Below are 11,404 nucleotides of genomic sequence, written 5' to 3'. Positions count from 1 at the left end.
AATAAATCTGTAATCTTATCTAATAATGAAACGAATGTGCACTACAGTTTACACACTGCTGAACACTAAGGGTCAAAATACATGTTTTGAACATACATTTGATAAAACAACAGCAATTGCCTATTATTAAAAATATAACAATATGATAAAGCCTTTCAGTGTTATTCGGCGATGTTTAAATTGAACTATGTTTTATTTTTTTTGCGAGTACACAGACTCATTTAATATATGCCTGAAAAATAAGATATAAATGCATGCAAAATGAAACATAAACATACAAAAGTTAGTCAAATTGAGAATCTAAGTTGTTTTTATTTATATTAAAAGATGACAGTACAGTAAGGGAAGCAAATCATTTACAGAATTATTATTGTTATATTCTACAGTGCTTCACGGAAATCGCGCACTGGACCTTTAAGGTGATTGAATATGGCGCCGGCGCGGTGACGTTGCTGTGGTTACCATAGTGCCTGGCATTCTAAAAAAAGAATGTATTCGAAAGGTAAACTGCAGTAAGTGTCTGACCATCGCTGACAGCAGCGGTATGTAAAGATTTTTCTGATTTTAGGTTATCATATATGGTTGTTTCAGCGTGCTCTGACTGAAGGACACTAAATATTTTAGTGTTTCTCTCCGTGACTCCGTCATATAATTTCAGATTATTATATTATTTTTTTCCACGTATTTTTTCGCTTAGACTGTAGATTGTAACGTTACTGAATGTTGGTTGGAATTGGAGATTGCTTTACTGTTGACTTGTCAATTTTAGGATTTTGAAAACATATATTTTATTTTAGATCGTGTATTATATTCTTTATGAGCTATAATCGTAGAATGCCATTTGTTATGTTGTCAGGTTGGTAGATTTTTATTTGTTCGTATGCTTTACTTGAATATTGCTATCCTGCAGATTGTAATTTGTTATATCATCAGATAAATTAATCTGTTTTAATGTATTTGTACGCTGTCAGCTTTAACACAACTTGCATATTACTAGTCTTATTACATTAATTGTGTATTTGTAGTTTATGCTGTTGGCCTGTTTAACATTTGTAGCTTTTTGTTGTTGTTGTTTGCTCTATTTACAGTTTTACTAATCATTGCAACACATCTATTTAATCTAAGTTTATAGATTGCCGTCTTGTAGAGTATTTATTTATACCTGTGAAATATTATTTGTTAGTGTTAGAACAGAACCAGACTGGAGACAATGGTAGTTGAAACTTCCAAGCAATGGTATAAAGATTATTTAATGACTTGATATCTTTCTGTTGTATTGTGCACACACCTCAGCGATAACTGGAAATTGGTGGTCAGGATTTTTGTTTTTAACTCCTTCCAAGATGAAGCGGGTTGTGGTTGGTATAGATAGTTAGGTAGGCCTCGTCTGTGTCAGGTTTTTCTTTCAGGTAATAGAGAAAGCAGGCAGAGGGAGACTCACAAGAGCATCGATGGACATCTATCTAAAACAGAGCAGGTAGGGCTCTGTTGGTGCTCTCTTTGTCTTTTGCAGGTTGGAATAGAGCAGAAGGAGACTTACAAGAGGAATGGTGGAAATGTAGTTGAAGACCTGGAACTCAGCAAACAGGTGGAACTGCTTGAACAGACTCACTGAACATGGAGTTAGTTTCTAAAGAAATGTATTGAAATAAATTAAAGACTTGATATCTTTCTGTTTGGCAGATTGGCATGGAGCATGTGGAGAAACGGAAAAAAAACACTTAATTAATGACAAGTGCATTGTAAAAAAAAATCAGGTACTGTCTTAAATTTTGAAGTTAAATCAAATAAACTTTATAAAATGATTTAAAATGATATATTTAAATTTTTACAGAGTGATGGTTTGGTGTTTCCTTCAGATTGACAGGGATAGATATGATATTTTGCTTGTTTGTAGGCTTCATTTGTGTATTGCTATCTTGTTTAACATTGTCAGATTGTTATTCGCTATATCATCAGATAAATTAATCTGTTTTAATGTATTTGTATGCTATCAGCTTTAGCACATATTGTATTTTACTGTTCTGGCTGTTGTATTATGTATTTGTAGTTTATGCTGTCGGCCAGTTCAACATTTGTAACTTTTTATTGTTATTTGTTTTATTTGTTCTACAGTTCTTCTAATTATTGTAACACATCTATTTAATCTAAATTTAGATTGCCTGCAAGATTGTCATCTTAAAGAGTATTTACTTATAGCTGTGAAATATTATTTGTTAGTGTTAGAACAAAACCAGTCTGGAAACAATGGTAGATGAAATTTCCAAAGAATGGTATTAAGATTAAGTAATGACTTGATATCTTTCTATTGTATTTTGCAGATTTGATTGGACCACATGGAGAAAATTGATGGTCAGGAATTTATATTTTAAATTCTTCCAAGATGAAGCGGGTTGTGGTTGGTATAGATAGTTAGTTTAGGCCTTGTCTCTGTCAGGTTTTTCTTTTCCAGGTAATAGAGAGAAAAGGCAGAGGAGGGAGACTCAAAAGCATCAATGGTCATATATCTGAAACAGAGCAGGTAGGTCTCTGTTGGTGCTGTCTTTGTCTTTTGCAGGTTTGAATAGAGCAGGAGGAGACTTACAAGGGGAGTGTTGGAGATATACTTGAAGACCTGGAGCTCAGCAAACAGGTAGAACTGCTTGAACAGACTTAACAATAGAGTTAATGTTTAAAGAAATGTATTGAGATTAATTAAAGACTTGATGTCTCTCACTTTGGCAGATTGTCATGGAGCATGTGGAGAAATAAAACGGTTACTGCGTAACCCTCGTTCCCCGAGGGGAAAACCTCGAGCACTTAGGTGGTCTGGAGTCTCAGGAAAATTTGAGAGTAGGCCAGCCTGATTTGCTGGCAAAGTTTACTGACTGAAAATACCCCCCCCATGCGGTTGATATACAGCACTGTTGCTGTGCTGTCAGTCCTGACCAGCACGTGTTTAGCATCGGCAAAAAATGGCAAAGAGCAAGATACACTGCCAACAGCTCCAGGCAACCGGGTTCCTTTCCACAGAGCTGCAGATGCATGGTAGCAACACATGGCCCCCCAGCCAGAACTGGAAGCTTCTGTTAAGATGACGACAAATCTAGAGACTTGCTCAAGAGGCAAGGCGGCCTGTAGAAGCAAGGTCTGTCCAAGGTCTGAGGGTGCGGTGACACAGCGGAGTGACAACCACTCAGTGTGTGCCATGCTCATCTGGGAACCCGATTGTGAAGCCAATGCTGAAGCGGTCTCATATGACACAATCTGAGCGACGTGACCACGACTGCGAATGTCATTTGCCCCAGGAGCTTTTGAAATAATTTCAGTGGGACCACAGTTTCCACTGTCAACCCTTTCAGACAGGTCAGCATCAGCCTGGTGCGCTTTCGGGAGCGCATGCCCCCATGGTAATCGAGTCCAGCTCCAAACCGAGAAAAAAGATGCTCTGCACAGGGGCGAGCTTGCTTTTTTCTTGGCTGACCCAAAACCCAATCCGGTCGAGGTGCCGAAGTACCCTGTCCCTGTTCATAACCAATTGATCCAGAGAGTGAGCTATAATCTTAGAGATAATTAAGCATGCAGATGCCCGCGAGCCGAAACGGCGCTCTATCAATGCAAGCCAATCCTGAGGACTGACGCACGGGGGGATGTGCTTTTGTGTGAGCAGTCTGAATGGCTGCTTGTGAAGGCAGCAGCTTCAAATTCGCAAAACTAGGATTGCTCTTTTATTGAAATTTTTTTTGTAATGTTATTAGTGTCCACCGCGCTCCACAGAGAAAAGAGCAAACCTTCTCTTCTCCAAATGTCTCATTTATCGGACCCTGGGGTGGGGGTGCTGGTCACCTGTGAGGTCCTTGACACTGCCGTTTAGCCAGTGGAACAGGCTGGGGCAGCGGAGCGGATTTTGGAGACGCAGATGAGTGCATGTGAAGAAAAATAGGTATCACATACTTCAGCAATGATTGAAAATGGATGATCAGGAATATTATTCAAAGGTAGATGGGTGGGTGCATAGATGGATGTCTCTTCAACAGGAAATGAGTGGTGGTGGGCATAGATTGTTAGATAGATATTTTCTCTGTGGCAGTTATTTACTTTGCAGGTAATGGAAACCCAATGGGCAGTAGATGTAGAAGAACACTGGAGAACACTTTGGTTATTGCTGGAGATGGAGGGTGGTTGGGTATGGAAATGGATTTTGTCAGAAACCAATCATATGAAAGAGTATAAAAACGGGCTAATGAAATGCCAATGAGTTGGCGGTGTCAGCGTGCACAGCTAGCGTCAATGACAATTAGTCATGCTATAAAGACATGGCTAGTGCAGTGCTCAACATCCTTTTTTAACCGAAGAGACTTTCACGCTCAACAGCTAAGGGACAATCGTTGTGGCGAAGGAACATAGCATTTCCATTCTCCCCCTTGGGGAACGAAGAAATACTTTAGAAACTGTAGCATTCCCCTTCGGATGGGGAACTCCAATGCTATGTGGAAACTTCCACAATAGGAAAATCTATGGAAAACACCACAACGAAAGAACCTTACCACGTCCCTGGTGAAGGGTGTGCCACGATGTGGAGCGAGCGCACCTGCATCGCCTGGAGAGGCAGCCCGACCACCGTAACAGGCAAAGAGCTGGTCAGAGGATCTAAAGTTCTGACTGCGGTCCACATAAATTCACAAAGTGCGAACAGGACACAATGAAAGAGCTGGGTCTGCCTCCTCTGCAACCAGCACAGCTGTCTTCAAGGACAGAAATCTCAAGGACACTGAGTCGAGTGGTTCGAAGGGTTCTCCACATAGGCTCGTTAGCACTACTGTGAGATCCCAATAGGGCATTAGAGGGGGGCTGGGTGGAAACATTCGCCTCGCACCTCTGAGGAACCAGATGATGAGATTATGCCTCCCTACGGTGCTGCCATCCACCGTATTATAATGAGCGGAAATGTAAACCTTCAGTGTGGAGGACGACAGCCTTCGCTCCAACTTGTTCTGAAGAAAGCACAACACTGATCTGGCAAGTGATTGTATTAACCACTACCATCGGTAGGTTATCTAAGTCTTCCTCGCTGTGTCTATGGACCATACGTGAAGTTCCACGTGTGGTCCCATATGGTTGATATACGCTACCGTTGCCATGCTGTCCATCCTTACCAGCATGTGTTGCCCCCTCAGCACAGGTAAAAAAGGCCCAGAGCGAGAAACACTGCCAACAGCTCTAGGCAGTTGATATGCCAATGCAATTGGGTTCCCTTCCACAGGTCCACAGCAGCATGCCCGCAACACACAGCCCCAAAACCCGTACTGGAAGCATCTGTCAAAATAACAACATGCCTGGACGCCTAACATAAGGGCACTCCGACCCGTAGGTAGGAGGGGTGCCTCCAGGGGGTGAAGATGCAGTGACACACTCGGTGTGTGCCTGCGTGCCATGCATGCCTGGGAACCCGATCGTGCAGCCAAAGCTGTAGTGGTCTCATATAGAGCAATCTGAGCGGCATGGCCGTTGATGCCATATGCCCCAGGAGCCTCTGAAGTGATTTCAGAGGGACCACCTTTTTCCTGTCAAACTCTCTCAGACAGTTCAGCATTAGCTCAGCGCATTCTCATGAGAGGCGCGCCTTTATGGTGATCAAGTCCAGCTTCAACCCGAGACAGGAGATGCTCTGCACGGGGGTGAGCTTGCTCTATTCTCGGTTGACCTGAAACCCCAACTGGTGGAGGTGCCGGAGCACCTTGTCTCTGTGCATAATTAATTGCTTCCGAGAGTGGGCTAAAATTAGCCAGTTAAGATAATTGAGTATGTGGATGCCTGCGAGCCGAAGGGGCGCGAGGGCATCCTCCGTGAGTTCGGTGAAAACCCACGGAGACAGAAAGAGCCTGAAGGGGAGGACCTTGTACAGCCATGCTTGACCTTCAAACGCAAACCGCAGGAACTGCCAGTGGCATGGAAATATGGAGACATGGAAATACGCGTCCTTCAGGTCTATTGCTGCTAATCAATACTGAGGTCTAACGCATCTGATGATGCGCTACTGCGTAAGTATTGTGAAGCGCAGCCTGTGAAGGCAGCGGCTCAAAATGTGCAGATCTAGGATTTGCCATAGCTCAATGCTCTTTTTGGGCACGATGAAGTACATGCTGTTGAACCCGCTCTCCATTTCAGCTGGAGAGACTGGCTCGATTGAATCCTTCGCCAGAAGGACAGCAATTTCCTCATACAAGACAGGGGTGGACGCAGGACTGACCCTGGTGAAATACACGCCCGAGAACCTAGGAGGCCGTTTCGTGAACTGTATCGCATAGCTGAGTCTGATCGTACAGATGAGCCATTGCGATGGGCTGGCCCACGCTAACCAGGCAGGCAGAGCCCCTGCAAGTGGTCCCACCTGCAGGAGTGTGGAGTGGGCTTACCCAGGAAGCGCTGGTGTCCGGCAGGGGAGCAGGAGATGAGAGGTTTACTCTCTGGAGGAGGGTCTGGGAGTGGGAGAGAAAGGAGACTGTTCTCTCGCACTCTGTGAGCCATTGGCAAAATGCACCAATCCTGCGAGCTGGAAGGCATAGCGTCCCAGACTGGCAGTGTTCGGGCTGTTACATATAAAAAAGGGGAAAATGCTCTTTCACTGGAATTTCAGTGGCGTTAAAAACGCCTTTGATATTGTTTGTGGAGCCTGGCCCTCCGCTGGGGAAAGAGCAAGTTTCCTCTTCTCTGGATGGCAGTCTCAAGGACGCTTCGCGGTCCGTTTACCGGACTTAGCGGTGCCCTGGGGCGGGTACGCTGGATGCCTGCGGCGTGCTCGGAGCGGCAAATTGGTTGGAGGTGCAGGTGGGAGCAGCGGAGCAGGTCTTGAAGCTGCAGGTTGGCACCCTCAGCGAGGAGCGGTCTTACATCCCTGCCGATATATGACTTTTCCCATCGCATCCGACTACTCCTTCACCGCTGTGAACTGCTAGGTGAATTCACTGATGGGGTCGCCGAAAAGGTCAGCCTGGGATATGGGCAAGTTGAGAAAGCGAGCTTTGTCAGCGTTGCGCATATCTGTCAGGTTTAAACAGAGGTGGTGTTCCTGGGCCACTAATGTGGACATCATCCTTCCTAGGGCACACGCAGCTGACTTGGTGGTATGCAGAGCATAGTCAGTTGCGGTGCAGAGCTAAGGAGCAGGCCTGGGTCGGAACCACCCTCGTGCAGCTAGGCCAGCGCCTGCGCTTGGTAGTGCTGGTAGATGGCCATAGCGTGCAAGGCGGAAGCAGCCTGGCCCACGGCTCTGTAGGCTCTGGCTCGGAGGGATGCAAATAACCTGCATGCCTTGGACGGAGCTGGGGCGGACCCCGCCAGGAGGAGGCGCCTCGTGGACATAAATTGACCGCAATGGCGCTTGATCAGGGAAATCGCCTCATACCCCCTGGCTGTTCCACTATAGAGAATGGTGAGGGCAGAGGCCCACACAAATCGAAGAGAAAAAGGTGCCCTCCCAGACTGAATGAACCTACTGTGCACCTCCAGGAAGAAGGGGACGGGAGGCCTAGAAGGCTTAGCCTTCTTAGTATCCTCCACAGAAAACCCAGCCTATTGGCCTGGCCGCAGAGCTAGGGGATAAACCATCTCCAACCCCAAGGCCGAAGCAGCCCAGGAAAGCATGGCCAGCATATTGCTTCTGGATCCGGGGCCACGCTCGCTACCCCAGACGGGGGGGAAGCATTTCCGCATCCTTGTCAGATAGTGATAGCCCACCCTCCGATGCAATGATGGACATCTTGTCCTCGTCATCAAGCGAAAGGGTGACCATCTGTGAGGACAGATCGCTTCCCTTGCTTGAAGCTTGGATCGAGCGCGCTGAGGAGTGGTAGGTCCGTGAGCCTGAGGGTGGCGGATTTACTTCTACTGTAACCCTCAGGTCTGCCTCAGTGCCAGCCGCAAAGCTGGGGACAACTTGGGTGGGTCGTCCTTTTGCAAGAGCGAGCCGTGATCTTAGCCTCAAAACAGAAATGACATCACCATGATGGCATGCACTACCAATGAGCACCGCATTAACATACTGGACCACCACACATGCAACGCAGTGCTTGTGCCCTTCATCCGGGCACAGGGAACCACCACATTCAGAAACGCATGGTCTGAACGACATCTTTAAAAAGATCCGCTGCACGACCGTGTTGCTCTTTTAGGAAACTTGCTTCCTTACACAAACGCTCTTGGAGGACCAGACCCAAAGGACGCCAGGCAAAGGAGAAGAACCCAGCAAGATTCATCTAAGGAACACTGGAAAACATCCTGGTTACAAACATAAACCATGCTCACTAAAGAAAGGAACAGAGACGAGTGTCTATAGACACTTTGGGAGTTTGCTAGATGAGCAATCACTCTGAAGAGTTATAAAACAGGCCAGTGTATGCCTATGAGTTGGCAGAGCTCAGCGCCGCAGGTGGTGGTGATTAATAATTAGTAGAGTATATAACCAGCGCACACAGAGCGAGGTGCTAGACTTATGCTGCTGAAGAGCTAAACACTGCTCTGAATAGCTGCTCTGGCAACAAAGACACACAAATCTGTTACTATCTTCAGGGAACGTGGGTTACATTTGTAAGTGAGACGTTCCTCTTCAGTGGGAACTATGATGTGTGTCTTTCAAAACTCAGTGAGCGTGTATGGAAAATGCCACAGCACCTGAGGCCATCTCACCCTTGATGTGAAGTTTGCCATGCATATAGCATGAATGCACAAGCATCACCAAAGGTGTAACCTTCCAACATTCCCTAGGCCTTTTAATTACCAGATTAATTTTGGAATTTAGAAATTGGAGATCGTAAATATGCTTAGCATTAGCTTAGCTTAGCATTATGTCTAGCAAGCTGTAGTCTAGGGATTTTAAAGATACAACTGTAAGTTGGGAAAGTGTGCTAGTCCTGAAGGGAAATGACGCTGCAGAGGCCAGCCCTAGCACTATTCAGGCTAGCCCTATCCAGGGGGATTGCTACATGCGGTTAGCGAGTAGGAAAGACAAAGGTCCGCCTGAGAAGGGGGAACATACCTTGGCTGACTGATGTGTATGGGATCGCCAACAGGGATCACGCATAGCAGGCACAGATCCACAGAACCTTGTACTGGGCCTGGCACCCAGCCGAGTCAGGTGCTGGGGGCCTTGGGTCTCAACTATCTCAATTATCTTAGCAGAGCACAATAAGGGCACAGAGGTTCGTGTAGGGAGTATGGTGCAGCAAGCATATTTGACACTAAGATCTGTTACCTCCTGATTGGCTTGGGTTACCAGCAATTGGGATGAAACAGGCTCCACCTGAAGGTTATAAAATCTCACAAATGTGCTAGGTGTCACCCAGTCTACAGCTCTACAAATATCTGTAAGATAGGCCCTTCCCTTCTGCCGACCACCATAACAGATAGAGGGCTGCTCAGATGAAGAGCTGCAAGCCGGAATACCAGGCATGATTTGCTGACTGAAAAGGCCCCCAGATGCCTGATACTATTGATCAATGCCAATGCAACCAGCAGAGCAGTCTCTATGGACAAAATTTTTAAGGAGTTGAGTGACTCAAACAGATTTCTCTGCAGACCCGCTATGACAACAGAGAGATCCCAAGAGAGCATGAGAGGGGGGGTGGGATGAATTGAATCGCCTCAGTCAAGGAATAAAACAACTGTCAATGGATGTTTTCAAGAGAAGCAGAAGGTCAACCTGGGTTTTCCCTAAGTGCTCCCATATCAGCTGCACTGCGCCAGGGTGAAGTCTTCATTCTTTTCGAGATGTCAGCTGCCGTGAGAGGGCATCGGCTGCAGGGTTGAACTGGGCCCGGTCCATGAACGCGCAGCTGCATGGTCGTTGCACACGGCCCTCCAGCCCGTGTTGGAAGCATCCCATTGATGTGACAACATGCCTGGACACTTGTTCTAAGGGCACCCACCTCATAGAAAGGCATGGTTCGTCCAAGAACTGAAGGTGTGGCGACACAATAGTGTGAAGGTCACCCGGTGCGTGCTTGCACAGTCATGCCCATTTGGCAACCCGATCATAAAGCCAGTGCTAAAGTGGTCTCAAATAAAGCAATCCGAGCAGGGTGATAACGGCTGCAGATGCCATTTGTGTTCAGTGGGATCACTGTGTTCCTGTCGAGCAGTATCAGACAGCGCAGCACTAGCCTTATATGCTTTTCTGTGAGGTGCGCCGTCATGAAGATAGGAAATATCATCCATCCTGAGATGCTCTGCATAGAGGAGAGCTTGCTTGGTTTACCTGAAGCCCAAACTGGTCGAGGTGCCGGAGCACCATGTCCCTGAGCATAATACATTTTTTTATTAGTTGTTATATTTCACAAGGGACAGTGTACATTAATCAACGTTCCTCAAGAACGCAAATGTACCCAAATTAGCCTGAAGACATTGGGGGTCTCCTTGCCAGATGTTAAAGGCCATGCCAATAAAAATACAAATTAAAAAAAAAAAACTTTAATGAACAACCGCAATAAAAAACAACCACCACCACCACAACAAAATCTAAAGCCTAGTGTTCACAATGTTGATTATTAAGAAGCAATTTCTTAAAATTAAACTTAAATGACTTAAAAGATACACATTCTCTAACAAATTGCGGAATCAAATTCCACAGTTGTAATGCTTTAAATGAAAAATGTCACGACACTAGACGAAAAGGATCCAATTGCAAAAGTGTTCAATAAAAGGAAAAATGTAACAAAGGATACCACTGGAGTGAACTGGAGACAAGAAAGTTCAAAACAAGAGAGCCACAGGTCACAATGAAGACATCAATGGACAACGAAGGATTCTGGAAAACAACAGACAGGAACAAAGACAAGCAACGGACTGATAACCAGAACATACCACATGAGGAAATATATAGCCAGCCAAATAAGGACCAGCTGGAAGATGATTAAGTCAGCTGATGACATCAGCTGATCCTATAGCACGCTGTCAACACAAAAGGTAAACAAACACACACTCTCACACATGACAACACACAAGGCAAGATACATAACATTCAGGAGGTACACAGATCCATAAACCGTGACAGTACCCTCTCTCCTAAGAGCGCCTCTTGGCGCTCCCAGAAGAGCTTACCTGGCAATTGTAATCATTGATGAGAGAATAATCCAATATGTCCCTTGCAGGAACCCAACTCCTCTCCTCTGGACTCTAACCCTCCCAGTCCACCAAGTACTGGAAACCTCGTCCCTTCCGTCTCGAGTCCAGAATGCGCTTAACCGAATAAACCGTCTCCCCCTCTACAAGACGCGACGGGGGGAGGGGGGACCGGAGTAGGCGGATTAATGGCCGTATGAAAAACGGGCTTCAATTTAGAGAAATGAAAAACGGGATGGATTCTCCTGTACGTAGGAGGAAGTTTGAGGCGGACTGCCACTGGACTTATGATTTTAGTGACAGAAAACGG

General features: G+C 45.9%; 1 long non-coding RNA gene across 1 annotated transcript; it reads left to right on the top strand.

Annotated features, from left to right (window-relative positions):
* Window positions 1–491: 491 nt before the first annotated feature.
* LOC141380669 (uncharacterized) lies at window positions 492–10,413 on the top strand. The gene is made up of 5 exons (XR_015524907.1): window positions 492–1,588; window positions 1,684–1,757; window positions 2,322–2,352; window positions 2,438–2,632; window positions 2,725–10,413. It is a non-coding gene; the product is annotated as an uncharacterized LOC141380669 (long non-coding RNA).
* The last annotated feature ends 991 nt before the right edge of the window (window positions 10,414–11,404 follow it).

This window comes from Danio rerio, chromosome 24 (genome assembly GCF_052040795.2).
Source record: "Danio rerio strain M-AB ecotype USA chromosome 24, GRCz13ab, whole genome shotgun sequence".
NCBI lineage: Eukaryota > Metazoa > Chordata > Actinopteri > Cypriniformes > Danionidae > Danio > Danio rerio.
This window is presented reverse-complemented; position numbering and strand designations above follow the sequence as displayed.